This window comes from Aethalodelphis obliquidens, unplaced genomic scaffold (assembly GCF_003676395.1).
Source record: "Aethalodelphis obliquidens isolate GAN/ISIS:26980383/991018 unplaced genomic scaffold, ASM367639v1 scaffold39, whole genome shotgun sequence".
In the NCBI taxonomy this organism is placed as follows: Eukaryota; Metazoa; Chordata; class Mammalia; order Artiodactyla; family Delphinidae; genus Aethalodelphis; species Aethalodelphis obliquidens.
The window spans coordinates 11,191,674-11,209,746 of record NW_020837983.1 but is presented as its reverse complement, the minus strand read 5'-3'; the positions used below and the strand labels follow the sequence as shown (position 1 = coordinate 11,209,746).

General features: G+C 46.5%; 1 long non-coding RNA gene across 4 annotated transcripts; it reads left to right on the top strand.

The window, feature by feature from the left end:
* Positions 1-473: 473 nt before the first annotated feature.
* LOC113633389 (uncharacterized) lies at positions 474-17,347 on the top strand. Of its 4 annotated transcripts, none has more exons than XR_003438176.1 (4): positions 474-3,900; positions 8,053-8,255; positions 13,313-13,406; positions 15,710-17,347. It is a non-coding gene; the product is annotated as an uncharacterized LOC113633389 (long non-coding RNA). The 4 variants fall into 4 exon arrangements; XR_003438175.1 differs by having other exon boundaries at positions 15,148-17,347; XR_003438173.1 differs by having other exon boundaries at positions 13,313-15,943; positions 17,234-17,347.
* Positions 17,348-18,073: the final 726 nt, after the last annotated feature.

The following is an 18,073-nucleotide window of genomic DNA, read 5'->3' as shown; positions in this document are numbered from 1 at the left end:
TTGGCTCCTTGGTCTCTTAGTCCAGCCTCAGCTGTTGTTTTTCATCTTTAACTTTGGTGACTCACTTGTGCTCAGTTCTTATCCAGATATTGTGGAGAACCATTTTAGCACAGCCGAGCTGATTTCTGTTCCCCTGTAGGTGTCCAGGGCCCAGCCTGCTGTCATGCGTGTGCGTCCACATTCTCTGTCTCTGCGCAGGCTCACCAGCTCGTAATTGAGCAGACAGGCCCTAATAGCATTCTGCAGATGTAGCCGAGGACTATATTTTGGATACGCTCGCTCTCCCAAACGATCTCCTGTGAAAACCCCCGTTTTTATCCCTACTTAGTAGACTAATTTCCCAATCACATGAATTTGCTGGAATAGTGTTGGAAAAAACTATATTTATTGAAGAGCTGCTGGGTCCTTCAAAAATGTCTTTACCCCAGATGTAGACAAAGTTAAAAATACTCTGAATATAAATCATCAGAGTAAGAAGGTAAAACTGAGTCAAGAAGATGCATTTGTTAGACTATTGGTTCCGCTGCCTCTAACAGACACCTACAGTATCAGTGGCTTAAACAATATCGAGGTTTATTGCTCTCTTACTAATAGGCTGAAGGTTGGCCATCTAGGACTTACACAGTGGCTCCATGATGTCAGAGACTGAAGCTCCCCTTGTCTTACTGCTTCATCATTCCTAGGGGATGGCCCTCATCGGCATGGTCGAGATGTCCACATCCTCGGCCCAGGCAGGAGAGAGAGGCAGAGCATGCTGCCTCCCCAGAAGATGCTCCCAGCGCTTAACCAACCACAGGAAAAGCTGGGAAATGTTGTCTTTATTTTGGGCAACCAGTAAAAGCAGATTCTCTTAAGAGGGAGGAAGGGAACAGACTTTGGGGAACAACAAGTAGTCTCTCCAGCATATTCCTGGAAAATAGAACATTTCAGAGGGGGAGTGGGCGGGCCAGGGAGGGAGGAATCATTACCTCATCCGAAGAACGACATCTGGCTTAAAAAGTGTCTAAGTCACCATCAAAAAGGCTGTGCTCCCCCTGGTTTTCCTTTAGAGGGGGAACACTCCCTGTCGCAGGAGCTCTTCCTCCTGGGACTCTGGGCCCAGTGTGTGAAGTGGCCGTGCAGTTACTGACCCGCCCCCAATCAGAGCCGGCCCACAGCACCCTTAGGATACGTGAGGACGGCAAACAAGATTCTGGGCTGGGAGAATGGTCAGGAACTGGAAGGAGGAGATTCTTCCAGCAGCAAAGCTAATTAAAAGGAAAAGCCTGTTTTCCAAGGGCGCCTCTTCAATATGCGAGCATCCTGCCTTCTCACCATTACCTGCCTCACTTGTCACCAAAATGCAATCCATTCCTGGTCGCTTCCACCTTTAGACTTTGCACATCCTTTCCTCAGTGCTCCTTCCTTTATTCCTCCAGCTGCTTAAACCATTTTCTCAAGCCTTTGAACAACACACATACACTCTCCTTCCCCCACATTCTTTTTTAAACAAAGAGAATTCTGCTTTCTGTTACCAAAAAAAAAAAAAAAAAAAAAAACCCCCAAAGCCGGAGACAATTCTGTCCTTTCGGTCCACATGGTGAATCTTTCTACCTGCATGGAACTTAGCTTGAGTGGCAGGTCTACGCCAAGAAGCAGCACCCTGTCGCTGTCACGACGGGCAGAGCAGAGTTTTTCCCCTTAATAATGCTATTTCTAACTGAATGCCCATTGCAGTTTTGATACCAGCAGCGTGTGTTACTAGACAACAGTTCCTAGTTCTTTCCAGGCCGTTAGCATGGCCGTGAGCAGGCGGGTTCCACCCACACCAGAACAGCCCTGGTGTGAAGTGAAGTGCTGTATGGTTTACAGAGCGTTTCACATGCATGGTCTCGTTTCAGCCTCACGCTCACCCTGGCAGTAAATAAATAGCAATAACATCACCCCCATTTTGGTGATGAAAAAAACTGAGGCTGGGAGCAGTTAAGTGACTGCGAATGAACTAAAACTGGGTCCAGTCTGTCTGTGTTGCTAATGTAAGATGTTGCAGAACTGTCTGTGGTTAAAAGAGAAGGAATATTTATTTTTAACAGTGTTCTTTTCTTCTTGCCACAGTTCAAGATTGTCCTAAAATTTGATTTGATAGAAGTATTTTCCCTAGTCCTCTAAGTCAGTCTTTGAAATGCTTTTCTGCCTCTGGGTCTTGTTTTGCTTTGAGGCGTGGATGGCAAACACGGATCTCTCTTATATAATCTCTAGGTCTTACATTTTAGTTCTCTACCTGAACATTTGTAATGCCACTTTGATTCTACCACAGTAAAGGAAAGCAATCTCTCATTTCTGCCGTTGAAACTTAGATATCTAAGATTAAAGGAACTATATGTAAGTATTGCTTATCCAGAAGCCTTCTGAATATTTCCTTGCTAATGGAAATGCTGGATGTTTTTAAGCAACATTATTTCTTACAAAACAATTTGAAAAGGAAAAAAAAAATCACACAAGGATAACAGACTGTTTTTTATAAGAAGAAGCTAGTTTTCACAAAAAGTATTGTTATCAGTTTATAAGGCTGCTAGAGAATGGATTTTGTATTGAAAATAGCTAAGAGCATAGTCATTGTTTTAAAGATGCTTTAGGATGGGGATAAATGTTCAGTATTTTTTTTAACATGTACTGGCATGTATCTGGATGAGGTTTTTTAAAGAAAAATCACAAGTTTTATAAAATCTAAGAAACTTTAAAACTGTGTCATTTATAATGTAAAATTAATGCAGTTGAAATTCAGTGGTTGACTCATAGCTCCCACATTCATCTTCAGTTCTCTTTAGCTCATATGGTTTTCTTTAAAAATTAGTGATATCAGCTAAATGGGACTCTTTCCCACTCCTACCCACAGAGAAAAGTGCTTTTGTGAACATGTCAGCTCTTTTCCATCATTACATGCCATCGTGGAGTGCAACAGAAGCAAGCTGGCTGTTCGTACCCATCACCAGTATTAGTACAAGTTCAGGAGCAAAATCCAAATAAGATAACCTTAAAATTTCCATTTGTTTATTTTATGCACATAAGCCACATTTTTGGTACCAAGGAATTTTATATCTACACTGGATCTTTCGAGTCTTCCAATCTAGCCTCTTTATTTTGGATCTGGGGAAACTAAGGCACAGAGAGGCTCAGCAACTTGCCCAAAGTCACACAGCTCACAGCTGAGCCTAGAACCCAGGTCTGTGTGACTGCAAAGCCTTTGCTCCTGCTACAATGCTTCACAGAGAGGAGATTATTTACCCCGATCATTTGGCCCGTGCCCTGCAGCACCCTCCGCTGGTGCCATGCTAATTAGGAGGCAGTTTCACGAATGTTCTGTAAAATGTTAAGATGTGAAGCCAGCTACCATATCTCTCCAGAAATCTTCTCAACTCTGCTTCTAGCAATCAATTTAGGTTTCTCCAGACTAAGCAGTTCTGTCACACCTTCCTGTGATTTGCTTTCTAGTTACCATCTTCTGGACATATTCCTTTGACACATTCCAGTTTTATTAAGATGGGACCCACCCAAAACGGGACTCCTCCAACTTGTTCCTCATCCTTATGTTTCCAGTGTCCATGAGTCCCACTGCCGTCCTTTGTGTGTCCCAGCCCTAAAAACGCAGTCGCTTTGCCTCTCCTTCTCTCCCAACCCCCAGCATCCACGCAATTTCTCCCACAGCTTACTCTCTTCTTACTTCTACTACTCATATTTTTCCTTGACTGTGGAAATAGTCCCTTAACTGCTTTTCTTGCCTCAAGTCTCTCCAGAAATGCTTTCTTAAACTTCAATTGCTATGCAAGGTCTAATTGCTGTTGGTTTGTCTCCCCCAGGACCAAGAAGCCCCCAGTTCTGGATTCTGGTTCTGCTGTGCGTCTGCCAGCTCTTTGGCTTTAGGTACATGACTTATATCTTCGGCCTCCGTTTCTCCACTTATAAAATGAAGATGTTGAACAAGACAGTCTCTAAAGAGATGCCTCCATTTCTAATCTTCTATGTGTCTCCCCACTCCAATCTGCTGAACAGACTGCTTCCAAAGAAATCTTCCTAAAATACTGATCTTTTTTTTTTTTTTTCTGCAAAATCCTTCAGTTGCCCCCTCCTTTCACATAAATCCCAATCTCCTTAGCCTGGCACTGCGGAAACACTGCAGATTGGTATCCAACTCTCCTCCCTTAGCGCTCCGTGCTCTTCACGAGCCCACACTCAAGCTAAACTCAGCTACTCCCTTTTCATCGTACTTGTGCCAAGCTCCCACCTCTTTGCTCCTGCAGCACCAAATGCTTTCTTTCTACCTGGCACTGTGGGTGGGACATGTGCCATGTCTTTGTAAGCGCCTCGCAAATGGGTCACCCCTTCCTCATCCTCGTCTCCCACACAACACCTCGTGCTTAGGAGGCACTCAATAAGTAGTTGTTGACTAAATTTGTTCAGCCCAGAATTGCACTAACATTTTTTGGCCGTCACATCGTATTCTTGATATTCAGAAACTTCACCTGTTAGAGTTTAATCTTCATCCCTCGTTCTTGTCTGTACAGATCTTTCTGATTCTTGGTTCTTTTATCTAGTTTAGTGGCGTCCCATTGTGTTACCCACAGGTGTGATGGGTATGCTGACTGTTTCACTGCAGTTGTTGATACAAATGTTGAACAGGAGAAAGACCAGTAGCTTGCCAGCTTGGCATCTCACTCTCTAGCTTGACAGTGGCATTTAAAAAAATAAAATAAAATAATTATTTATTTATTTTCCTTACTTTTGGGCTGCATTTGGTCTTAGTTGTGGCACACGGGATCTTTGTTGCGGCCTGCGGGATCTTTCGTTACAGCGTGAGGTCTCTTCGTTGTGGCGCTCGGGCTCCTCTCTAGTTGTGGCGTGCGGGTTTTCCCTCTCTAGTTGTGATGTGCAGGCTCCAGGGAGCGTGGGTTCAGTAGTTGTGGCGTGTGGGCTTAGTTGCTCCGTGGCATGTGGGACCTTAGTTCCCTGATCAGGGATCAAACCCACATCCGCTGCATTGGAAGGCAGATTCTTTACCATTGGACCACCAAGGAAGTCCCTTGACAGTGACATCTTATCTTGCAGTCTTTGGATATGGTTATTTAAGCACATATGCCTATATTTTGTTATAATTCATTGCGTACATAGACATTGAAGTGTAATCTCTGCATTCGTTTGATTCGTTCGTTGACAACCATTCAAGTGTAAGGCAGCATACTAGGCTTTGTGTAATATAAAGTGTTGATTAGGATTTGGCCCCTTGTCCCGTTTGAACTTCAGGGAGCAAATAAGACTCATGTACAAGGTAAAGTATGAGGCCTAACACGAGAGGTAGGTCAAAAGGAGTCAGAGGATGGAGAGGTACATTTCTGGTTGAGTGAAGCCTTACAGAGTAGGACTGTCTTAAATGGACATGAGGAGATTAAGGTACAGGCTAAGCTGCTGTAACAAAGAGAGTCCAGAATACAGAGGCTTTACCGCAGTGACAGTTCATTTCTCTCTCAGTGCTTGAGGTGGCAGGTGGTCCAACCGAGTTGCACTGTCCTCAGGATGAGGCTTCCACTAGCGGGTTCAAGGTGACTGCCCCCGTCCTCACCATTCCCAGCCAGAAAGGTGATAGAGACCAAGATGTACCACTCAGTCACTTTGAGGACATAACAGGAAGTTGCTTATATGGCTTCTATTCATATCACACTGGCCTGCACTTAGTCATGTGACCACACCCAGCCTAAAGGAAGTCGAAATGTAGTCCTTCCCTGGTAGCCTCATGCCCAGCTAAAACTATTACTTTTGAAGGAGAAAATAGATATTGGGAAGACAATTAACAATCAGCTACAGGAGAAAAAGAATTCCATGTGAGAAGAAAAACTGTAAAAGAGGAAGTCAATGGATTAATTCTATCTCAGCTGCGTGGAACTTATCAGAAGCATAGATTTGAATTTAGAAGAAAAAACTAGAACTCTTAAAGGAGGAATGGGCTGTCTTGAGAGACTTCTCCACCTCTGAAAATGGTCAGAAGAATACAGTCAGAGGGACGATGGGCAAAAGGTCAGCCTTTAAGACTCTAGCTGTGTGATTATAGTGGGATGGAGAGGAAAGGTTCCCATAAACTGTCTGGAAACTACAACACTAGCCCCGATGTGCGAAAATAAGGGTGGGAGCAGTGAGAATGGGTTGGAAGGAACAGATGTAAGAGAGAGTAAACAGAGCTTGGCTGAAGGCTGCTGGGGAGGGGAAGGGCAGATCTGGGGAGCACATTAGCTTAGCCACCTTAGGGATTCAGAAAAGTGGGCTCCAGGAAGCCTTTGCCGTGCCAGGCATGGGTGTTGCTGCCTCTTCCCAAGCCCAGGAAATACTGATAGAACCGAGTTCTTCCTGCATAAAACAATGAGCATCACAGTAAGCTCTGCTCCTGAGAAGGCATTTTGTTCACGAACAAGTGTTTTTTTCTCACTCTGTCCTAATTTTCATTTCTGTTTAAATTCAGTAAAAGCATTACCAAATTTTAAAATAATGTACTTAGGGCTTCCCTGGTGGCGCAGTGGTTGAGAGTCCGCCTGCCGATGCAGGGGACGCGGGTTCGTGCCCCGGTCCGGGAAGATCCCACATGCCGCGGAGCGGCTGGGCCCGTTTTGCCGTGACCGCTGAGCCTGCACGTCCGGAGCCTGTGCTCCGCGGCGGGAGAGGCCACAACAGTGAGAGGCCCGCGTACCGCAAAAAAAAAAAAAAAAAAAAAAAAAAATCATGTGCTTCGTTTTCCCCTGTCTCCCAGTCCCCACCCCACTCAATTCATCAAAGATATCTAATCTGTTTGTTTTGAAAATGCAGCTGTTCTCTGGATTTATATGTGCTCCGATAGGAAATGTTTTGTGTAATAATAAAAGTCGTTCTCTTTGGTGGATACCGTTGTTGCTTTGTGTTCTGTCCAAGAACGGTATTTCTTCACATTTGTTAAATACTAGCATTTTCCCCACTAAGCAGATTCCATTGGTGGCCAGTTTGTATTGCAAATCAAGGAATTCGTAACTTGTAACTCCTCCTGGTCATTCAGGGCCATGTCTAAAGGATCAGAGCCACAGATGAACATTCTCAAGCAGCCTCTGCAGATCCCTGATAGAAGAGAGGGAGGCATAAATGGAAAGGCCTCCAGTAAATGTCCCCCCTCCTCTGTGTGTCTAAAGCACTTCTGTTTGGAATGTGGGAGCGTCTATAATGTTGGCAGAATCACAGAAGCTTCCCTGTACTAAGCATTGGCCCCTCATAATGGTCCTATGAGGCAGGTTCCCTCATATCTCCCACTTTATAGAAGCGGAAACTGAGCACAGAGAGGTCAAGTGACTTGTGCAAGGTCACACAGGATTCAAACTTCACTCTGCTGGACTCCAGAGCCCAAGCTCTTAATCACTACATCGAACTCCTTAGATGGAGTAGGTACTCTGATGCTGCAAAAACTGTGTCTCTCCCTCTTGGGCATTGTGAGCCAGGACAGTGAAGCCACGGGGGAGAATTTACAGGAGGACAGGGCAAGGCCTGAACCTGGGTCCTGAGGGGCAGTGGATGGGACAGAGGAGACCTCAGCTGAGGGATTACCTGAGTCAGGTGGGCAGGCTCATTCCCACGGAAATTGGGTAGCTTGGGGGTGAAGAACACAGCTTCCAGAGGCAGGTTGCCTGAGTTCATCCTAGCTGTGTGACCTTGGCCAAGGTAGTTTTCCTCTGTATGCTTCAGTTGCCCCATCTGTAAAGTGAACATAAGAATAGTATCTATCTCATAAGATTGTCCTGAGGATTGAATGAGTGAATATATCTGAGACAGAGGCTGCTAGTTACCCCACAATACCCTTTTTCCTCTTTTTCCATAGTAATGGCTTCCAATGTTTAGCTGGGCATATAGCCTCCCAGAATAAAAACTGTACTTTCTAGCCTCCCTTGTAGCTGTGCCTGGCCATGTAACTATGGCCAGTGAGATATAAGCAGATGCTACTTGGCTTCTACCTGGAAAGGCCAGCTAGCATGTACTCTTTGCTCCCTTTGTCTTCTTTGTCCCTTCTTCCAGCCTGCTGCCTGGAATGTGGATGTGATATCTGGCATCCTAGCTGCCCTTTCAGACCTGAGGATAAGGGCAACACCGTAAGGATGGTGGAGCTGTGAGCCGGAAGAAGCCTTTGTCCCTGAAGACTTCACAAGCAAATCTACTATAGCAGCCCCTGGCTACCTACTTCTGTGCTTTTATACGAGAGAGAGAAACGACTATCTTATGTAAGCCTTTGTGATTTGGGGCCTTTATTACCTGGTTGAACCTAATCTTAACCTATACAATGTGAAAGACAAAGTGATGTCTGGCACATAGTAAGCAATTCAATGTGCTGGATAAGTATGATTATTATTTTGTTTTAAATAATGGATGAAGTGAGGCCAAATTATAGCAGGGCTTGGAAAATCAAGGAGAGAAATTTGACCTTAATGTGAAGAGAACTTTATATTTGTTACTTCTAAAAAAATGACTTGAGGAGAATTAAACTAAAATGACCCACAATCCCTAGGACCATCCCATAAAGATAAAAGATAAGACCTATGGAAAGCAGGGGAAAGAATTGTACCAGAACCCTAGGCTAAGCCTGGTTATTAAAACTGCACAAAGTTTAGCTCTGAGTTGCTGGGCTGCTTCAGCTCTGAAAAAACAGAAGCCTTTGCAGGAAGTCAAGTATAAAGTGATGAAGGGGGAGGACAGTGGAGTGGGAATCATCTGGAAGATGGTTCAAAGGAGCTTACAAGTGCTTGACAAAGAATAGCTATGAGGATAAAGGAAATGCAAATGTCAGAGATGACTAAAGTTGCACATCTGAGCCATTATAGTAGTCAGGTGTCTGCTACTCAAGTGCTGTGTAACAAACGGCCCCATAATCTCAGTGCATTACAACAATAAGCATTTATTTATTGCTTATGGGTGTGCAGATTGGCTGTGATGGCTGGAACCAGATAGGTTCAGCTGAAGCTGCCAGTTGTGTTCAGGTCTATTCCAAGTGTCTCCTCATTCAGGGACCAGAGGCTAGATAGGCAAATTCATCTTGTGGCAGATGGCAGAAGTGCTGGAGACCAAGCCATGAAAGCATATTTAGGGACTTCCCTGGTGGTCCAGTGGTTAGGACTTTGCCTTCCAGTGTAGGGAGTGCGGGTTCAATGCTTGGTTGGGGAGCTAAGATTCCACATGCCTTGCAGCTAAAAAACCAAAACATTAAACAGAAGCAATATTGTAACAAATTCAATAAAGACATTTAAGAAATGGTCCACGTTAAAAAAAAAAATTCTTCAAAAAAAAAAAAAAAGAAAGCATATTTAAAGCCCCTGCTCCCATCACCCACGCTAATGTTTCTGTTAGCCCAAGCAAGTCACGTGGCCAAGTCCAAAGACAATGGGGCAGGGAAGTAGGCCAGCTGTACCAGGAGGCACCACAAGGTCACACGATGGGAGGAGGAGAGACTAGAGAATAAGAATCCAACCTGCCACAGCAACCGAAATACAAGTGATACCCCAGACGTCAGGTTTCTTAAAGCAAGGCATACCTGGAACATGAGAGCCATCTGTCTGGTGCAAAGGGTTCTGACACTGCAGTCAGGAGATCTGGGTTCCAGATCTATCTCTGGGGCATACTCAGCCTTTCTCTTGTTGCTATTTTCTGCCATAGATGTTAGCACTAGACCATTCTTTCCCTGCACCTATCATCCTTTTCCCTTCCCCTCACACACCGTGGGTAGGATCCTGGCGTACAGTCGCTCCGGAAATGGCCTTGCAACGGACATTAGTGGATCGGCCATAAAAACAGCTCTCAAAAATTGGCCCTGCCCCTAGATACAAAGACTAGAAAGAAGTATTCCAAGATGGTCCTCCTGGGGGTGGGACTTCAGCTTATCTTAGGTCTTTGTGTATCTTCCAAACTTCCTCCAACGAGCATATAGAAGTTTTATAATATCAAGGAATTTTAAAATGATTTTTTAAAACTCTTGTCATTGACTCAACTCTATTTCATCCATCCTTTGCCAATAAATATCTAAAGTAAAAGTCTAGGGCTTCCCTGGTGGCGCAGTGGTTGAGAGTCTGCCTGCCGGTGCAGGGGACACGGGTTCGTGCCCCGGTCTGGGAGAATCCCGCATGCCGCGGAGCGCCTGGGCCCGTGAGCCATGGCCGCTGGGCCTGCGCCTACGGAGCCTGTGCTCCGCGGCGGGAGGGGCCACAGCAGTGAGAGGCCCGCGTACCGCAAAAAAAAAAAAAAAAAAAAAAAAAAGAAAAAAAAAAGTCTATCTGAAGCATTAGCACAGTGGACCTGCCAAGCCATGTCTTCCTTGAAGGAACAAACTCCCCGAACAACACAGGGCAGTTACTGTCCTTCTAATACGAATTCATTTCCCAGGAATGGTTTGAGGTTTTGTTTTGTTTGTTTTTTTTGTTTTCTTCCCCCTGAATTTGGTGTTGGGGGGGAGGGGCAGAGGGGCTTATAATTTGAATATAAAAGAGCAAATCAAGTTTTCCTCTTTTTCTTGTTGTTTTGGTTTGGGGCCTATATGGAACCAAGTCAGGCCAGAAATAGGCGCAGGAAATCCACCTGCTTTTGTCCTTTTGTCAGCTTTCCAAATGCTCCTCAGCCCCTCCCACACTCAGATATGAAGCCCCAAAGGGTCATCTGACAGCAGACAAAACCACCAACCTGAAAAGAATACTCTTTGTGCCGGGGCTCTTTTCACCAGTCAACCCCCCCTTCTCTCCAGGCACAGGAAAGCAGATTTTGAATGGAAGGAGCACAGGCTTTTTTTTTTTTTTTAATATTTATTTATTTATTTGGCTGCGCCGGGTCTTAGGTGAGGCATGTGGGATCTTTTAATTGTGGCATGTGGGCTCTATTTCCCGGACCAGGGATCGAACCCCGGGCTGCCTGCATTAGGAGCATGGAGCCTTAACCACTGGACCACCAGGGAAGTCCCAGGAGCTTGGGCTTTGAGTCAGCTAATCCTGATTGGAGCTCCTAAAAACACCCCTCCCTTGACCTTGCCCCCTCCCCATCACTATCTAGTTTCTCAGATCTAGTCTCTCATGTAAAACTCGCCAGAGCACTACCCCTTCTCCCTAACGTCCCATATGCTTTGCATCCTCACACAGTCTGGCTTCCGTCCTACTCCTCCCTCCATGCTACCCCCTGGATCATCAACAAGCTACTTGTCAAGTCAAAGTTCAGCCCCTTGTTTACTTTGGCCCCTTGCCTATATGTGAAACCTTCAATTATTCATTCTTTAAACTCTTATTCCTTTGGTCTCTATGAAATCACGCTCTCCTGGTTCTTCTGGGCTCTCTCTGAACATTTAAGTTCCTGTTTCTTCCTCTCCCGGCCTTTACTTCTTGTTGTCCTGGGTGCCGCCCTCTGCCCACCCATATTCTCACACACACCCCTCTCTCAGTGGTCTGATTCATTCTTAGTTTCAACCATGATTCGTATGTGGATAACTCCAGCCCAGACCTTTCCCCTGATTCGTATTCCCTGGAGGTGCTGGTCTTCCCGTGGCGGCTGTCACATGGGCCTGAAACCCACCATGTCCAGAGCTGAATTCATCTCTCATTAGTGCTCTTTGGTTGTAAGCAACAGGGACTGATGCTGACTAGCCTATGCATAGAAGAGAGTAGTCGGAAGGATTGCAAGGTAGTTCCTAGAGTCAAAGCAATCACTGAACAGCCCAGTGTTTGGAGGCGAGAACCAGGTCACTGCATAGATTCAAGTTTCCAGGAGTGAACTTGACACGGCCAGCTTAGGTCATGGCTCTACTTCTTGGGTCTGTTATAGCAATAACATGGGACAAGAGGTGCAACGGGTCCAGACAATAGCCATCATGCCTCTGCCTCCCAAATCTGTTTTTTCTTCTACATTCTCCATTTCAATTGGTAACCCTGACATCCATCCGTCTACCACCTAGACTGGGAAGAAGCTTCTCTCTCTCTCCCTCTCATCACAAAGCCAGTCCAATCATTACATTCTGACACTACCTTTATTATTATTATTTTTTCAATTTCCATACAATGCTTACCCAGCACCTGATTTGTGTGGGATGGTGGCTTAGAAGTTATGGAACCCTGTTATCTTTTTTATTTTTTTAAATAAATTTATTTATTTATTTACTTTTGGCTGCATTGGGTCTTTGTTGCTGCACGTGGGCTTTCTCTAGTTGCGGCGAGCAGGGGCTACTCTTCGTTGTGGTGCGCGGGCTTCTCATTGCTGTGACTTCTCTTGTTGCGGAGCATGGGCTTTAGGCACCCGGGCTTCAGTAGTTGTGGCACATGGGCTCAGTAGTTGTGGCTTGTGGGCTCTAGAGCACAGGCTCAGTAGTTGTGGCACACGGGCTTCTTATTATGGTGGTTTCTCTTGTTGCGGAGCACAGGCTCTAGGCGTGCAGGCTTCAGTAGTTGTGGCACATGGGCTCAGTAGTTGTGGCCTTCAGGCTCTAGAGCATAGGCTCAGTAGTTGTGGCGCACGGGCTTAGTTGCTCCACAGCATTTGGGATCTTCCTGGACCAGGGATCGAACCCATGTCCCCTTCATTGGCAGGTGTATTTTTAACCACTGCACCACCAGGGAAGTCCCTGACACTACCTTTTAAAGTAGTTCTCCAAACAGTTGCCTCCTCTCCACCACTTGGACCTCTGACCTCCATTGGGGTCTTACTATCTCTTGCCTTGATGACAATTAAGCTTCTTGAAGTCTCTCTCTCTGCTCCCATTCGTGTCCACCTCAAATTTGTCCTCCACATAACAGCCAGAGTGATGTATCTAAAACCCAAAACTGACCATGTTACTCCTCTGTTTGAACTCTTTACCTGGAAGGTAAGGTATAGGATTTTCAGTCCACGTTTCTTGCTATAAAATAAGATTCCGCCAGAGCCTTGCCCTTGCCTACAGCTCCCCGTCCACACTCCCTGCTCTGCAGCCTGTTTTTGTTTATGGAACCCCTTCTGTCCAAGAGACCCCTGCTCTCTCTTACCTCCAACTTGGCTATTATCAACTCTAGAACTCAGTTGAGACCTTCCCTTCCCTAAGTCTTTCCTGACATCTCACGTGAGGCTAAGAATCCCCCCGACCCCCCCAGCGCTCCCTTTATGCCCTGAACACATCACTATCACCACACATAACCAAGCGTTTGATAAATATCTGTTTGCATACCTATCTCTCCTACCACATGTAAATTCTTGAAAAGCAGGGACAGAGCAAGGCAGGTGCTCTATAAATGTTTTTTGAATGGTCCTTGACCTTGGTAAATCAGATAAACTCTCTGGGTTTCAGCTTCCTCATCGCAGAAAAAGGATGACTCTACCCTATGTTGTGGAATTAAATGAGATGATACAAATGAAATGCCTTACCCAGTACCTGGCACATAGTAAGTACTGAACTGACAGTCACTTCCCTCACCACCATTCCAACTTCTGCAACACATTTTTTTTTTTTTTTTTTTGGCTGTGCCGTGCAGCATGCAGGATCTTAGTTCCCCAACCAGGGATCGAACCCGTGCCCCCTGAAGTGGAAGCACGGGGCCCTAACCATTGGACCACCAGGGAATTCCCCACAATTTTAATTAAATGGGAAAAGATTTCTCAGTATCCTTTATTTAGCTGTATGTCTCCCCTACTGGAGTGCAAGCTCTGTGAGAAAATGGGGCCAGGTCTGTATTATTCATTGCTCCATCTTTTGCATATGGCAGGTGCTCAATAAATATTTTTAGGATAAATGAATAACTGCTATATGCACTTATTTGATTTTTCATTTTCACCTTCAATGAGCTTAATGTTCTTGTTTCCTTTTTCACATCGTATAAATCATCGACTTCTATTTATTCAGTGTGCACTGTTTTCCTACTGCAAACCAGCCAACGCCTGAGGAAGAATGGAGGCTGGGCTCCTGGACAAGCCAGGCTGCCGGGCAGTCGGTGAGGTTGCCGGCCACTCTCTCCCCTGGAGAGGATGATGCCCACAGAGGCACTGGGGGAGGCAATCATCCCACTTTCACCTTCTGGCCCCTATGGAGCACACAGCTCTCTCACTTACACTCACGGGCTCCTTTCATTCCCATAATAGTCCTAGGAGGGAGAAGTTGTTTTACTGTGTCAGGCAGGGGCCCAGAAGGGGACAGATTAGCTCACCCAAGCTGGGGAACTGAGGAATGTTTAATAAAGGGATTTTATAAAAGTTTGAGCAGGGTTTAAGGAACCCTGCAAGGAATAGTGTAGTCCCTGGGGCTGGTGACAGCTGGAGTCCTTATCCCTCCTGCGGCAGCCACCCAGGAGGGAGGGAGCTGGAAGAACAAACTCCCTGGCCTCACTCTTCTCCTGCCAGGGCTCCACAGTGGCCAAAGGCAACCGCAACCACGTGGTCCAGAGGGGTGGGCCTTCAGGCCATGAGCAGGGTGAGAAAAGTCAAGAATGACTCTGGAAGAGCAAACAGGGCAAGGCCTGACGGTTCAACAGTACCAGGAGGGGGAACCCAGGCAGTCCAGCTGTTAGCTACTGGAGTTTTCCATGAGGAACCAAGAGACGGTCATGTCTGCATGGGATGAATGGGTACCGCCCAGATGGGGAAGGAAGACAGCCCCCTCTTTATAAACGCATACACACCCCCATGCCGCTCTGTGAACTGACAGGAAACCACCTGCTGACGTAACTCCAGCAGTGTGGAAATGTTGCAGTGAATTTCCCCCAGCACAAGGCCCCAGCAGCAGTTAAGACCCTAGACTCGGGAATCAGACTGGCCAGGACGTGAATCCCAACTCTCTCACCAGCTATGTGAATTTGGGCCTCATCCGTAAAATGGAAACTGTCATACCAGCGGGGGTGTTAGGGTTACAGGCAGTGTGCGATTTGCTTTGCATTCATTAAACATTAGCTAAAAACACTATCTTGGTAACAGCTATGGCTTTGCACTATGATAGTTTTTTGACCTAATTTACTTACTCATTCCAACTTTCAGAATCCTTTAAGAATGGATATTTCTGTAACTGAGAAGAAGGATAATGGTACCACATAGAGATTTATAGTTTTAAACTCCTTTCCCTTAGATTATCAAATGGGATTGTTACAAAAACCCAGTGAGAAAGTCTACAGAAATATTACTCTGCCTCTTTTAAAGATGGAGAAGCTGACAGCCAAAGAGTCTCAGTGGCTCGTTCAAGGTCACCGAGGCAATAAACGTGATGACATCCCACTGAAAAGGCAACGCCCACTATGTGGTCTCCTAAAGGCAGATGGAAGCTGCAGCTCAGAGGGGGCACCTTGTGTGTGCCCATCACTCTGCAGCCGTCTTTTGGCTGCATCATTTAACAATGTGCGTTTCCCCAAATTATAATTTTGTCCTTTGCTTGCAACAGAGAATATCAGAGCCACTTCCTCCCGGTAAACCTGCGAGCAGGGGAGTGGTGAGTGCCCACGGTCAGGTTGGCGGCACCCCACTCACTGCTGTTTAGGCTTCCTCAGTACAGACCACTCCTCCGGCCTCTCCTGGCAGAGAGCAGTGCGTTCACTCCCTCAGCTTCACTAGTGCTTTCTCTGTGGCCAGGGAAGAAAGCAGAGTTTGCCCCCAGGCTTCACTTACTGGAGGTGCATGCTTTACAAAGAGAAGCCCATCTCTGAAAGCACAGCATGCATTAGCATCCTCTCCTTCGGAGAGAGCTATTTTTGTCTTTCGTCTTCAGAGACTGTTCCAAAGTAGGGGATGCAAGGATCAGGAGGAGAACCAAAAAAACCCAAGGTCTCCAGCTCAGAAGAGAGCAAATCACTGTCATATCCTCAAACAATTGCCGCAGCAGTGACGGAGAACAAACTGTGCTGGAGTCGGGCTGCCCTTGGGTACAGGGCAACATCCAGAAAGAGACAGATCTCTTTCTGTGGGATTTCTCTCCGTACACTTCGCCACTTCGCGGAACAAGGTTCGTTGCCATGGTTACCAGCAAATCACATGATAGCCTCGCTCCCTAGAAGTGTAGGAGAACAGCCGGCTCAGACTGTGATGGAGAGAGAAGATGCTTTCCTCCCCAGCATGTTTGCTTTTCCTGAGCAAACCTACGCAGCACTTTCCCGTTCTGACCTGCCCACTTAGGGGGTAAGGGCCAGCCGCTCTTTGGGGCACCAGTTCATTGCTTTCATAATGAGAGCAGCACAAGTTTCCCTCAAGAACTTTTCCTTCTGGTTTCAGGAGCCCCTCTCCCCCACTCCAGCCCCTTCCTTCTCTGGTCCCTCTGTCCCACATGCGCGGGCGCGCGTGTGTGTTTGTGTGTGTGTGTGTGTGTGTGCGCACACACACACACGAGTGCTGTACTGAACTCCTGAGCTGAGTGGAGGGTGGAGCACGCTGCCTACACCACTTGAATAAGCTCTTTTAAAATCCGAGGATGGCATGAGTCAGGGAATTTTGAAGCTGTGGAACCATCAGGGCACTGATGCCTCAAGGGGGTGAAGAGAGGGAGAATGGACTCACCCAGACCCTAAAGAGACCGGGCAGGGTCAGCTTCCCCCGGCCCAGCCTCAATGTCTTAGAATTGGGTCCACTCTGACCATGTCTGATGTGGTGAGGTGGGTGTGGGCCCACGGTTGTCGCCTTCCTGGGAAGAGAAAACCGTGGCCTCGGAGAAAGCTCTAGAATGACAAAGCTCTTTGCCTCTTCCCTTCCCCCTCTCCTTCCCTACAGAACCAGGCCAATTAGCTCAAGTTCTGGGCTGCAACAGCAAGGCTAGAGAGGCAGGTCTTTTCCCCTGACAATTATGGATTGCCTACTTCTCTGGGTTCAGATCATATCTCATCTTATCGATTCCGTCACATTTTCTGGTCTGCTTTCCCCATTGCAAAAGCAAAATCTGGATGATAGAAACAGACACAGAGTCAGCAGGCAGCAAAGGCAAGGCCAGGGAGGGACTCTGCTGCAGCTGGGCTAGGCGATCCAGAGGCCTCACTTCAGGGTCACTGCCTCAAAGAGCAAAGCGCATTCAGAGACAGGAGGCAAACGGCCTCACAAATGCAACTAACCCCACGGGGCGCCACAGGGCCAGAGCCAAGGAGACCAGAGGGCTCTAAAATGAAGGGGGGAAGGTATGCACCCCAGGGGTATGTGAACCTCCAGCTGGTGGGGTTCAAGAAATATTAGAACTTCCATTTAGAGTTATCTCTTCTTGTTATATGTATTTTGGTACATGTATTATAACGTATAAAATTTTATCACGTAGGATCAGATTTGACTGAGATTAAGAAAGAAGAGAAGGGGCTTCCCTGGTGGCAGAGTGGTTGAGAATCCGCCTGCCAATGCAGGGGACACGGATTCGAGCCCTGGTCCGGGAAGATCCCACATGCTGCGGAGCAGCTAAGCCCGTGCGCCACAACTACTGAGCCTGCGCTCTAGAGCCTGTGAGCCACAACTACTGAAGGCCGCACGCCTGGAGCACGCGCTCTGCAACAAGAGAAGCCACCGCAATGAGAAGCCCATGCACTACAACGCTCACCGCAACCAGAGAAAACCTGCGCGCAGCAACAAAGACCCAACACAGCCAAAAATAAATAAATAAATTTATAAAACAAAAAAAAAAAAGAAAGAAGAAAAAGAAGAGAAGAGAACAACAAAGGCTTAAACAAGAGAGAAGTTTATTTCTCTCTCATGCAAATGGAGTCTGGCGGTGGGGCGCCCAGAACTGGTGAAGTGTCCTTTCTGGTTCTTCCACATCCTCAACATGTGGCTTCCACTCCGTTGTCCAAGGCTGTTGCTCACGGTCAAGCCATCCTGTTCACATTCGAGGCAGCAGGAAGGAGAAAGAAGGGAAGAACTGCATGTTCCTCCCATTGAGGACACTTCCTGGAAATTGCACCTTACACTTCTGACAATTCACTGGCTAGAATTTAGTCATGTGACCACATCTAGCTGCAAAGCGTCCTGGGAAATTGTAGGATGTCATGCGCCCATTAGGAAATGCTACACTAAGGAAGCGGGGAAGGATGGACGTGGGATGCCACTAGCAGTTTCTACCATAGTAATATGTTAGTAGTAGAATAGCACATATGTATACTTACAAAGA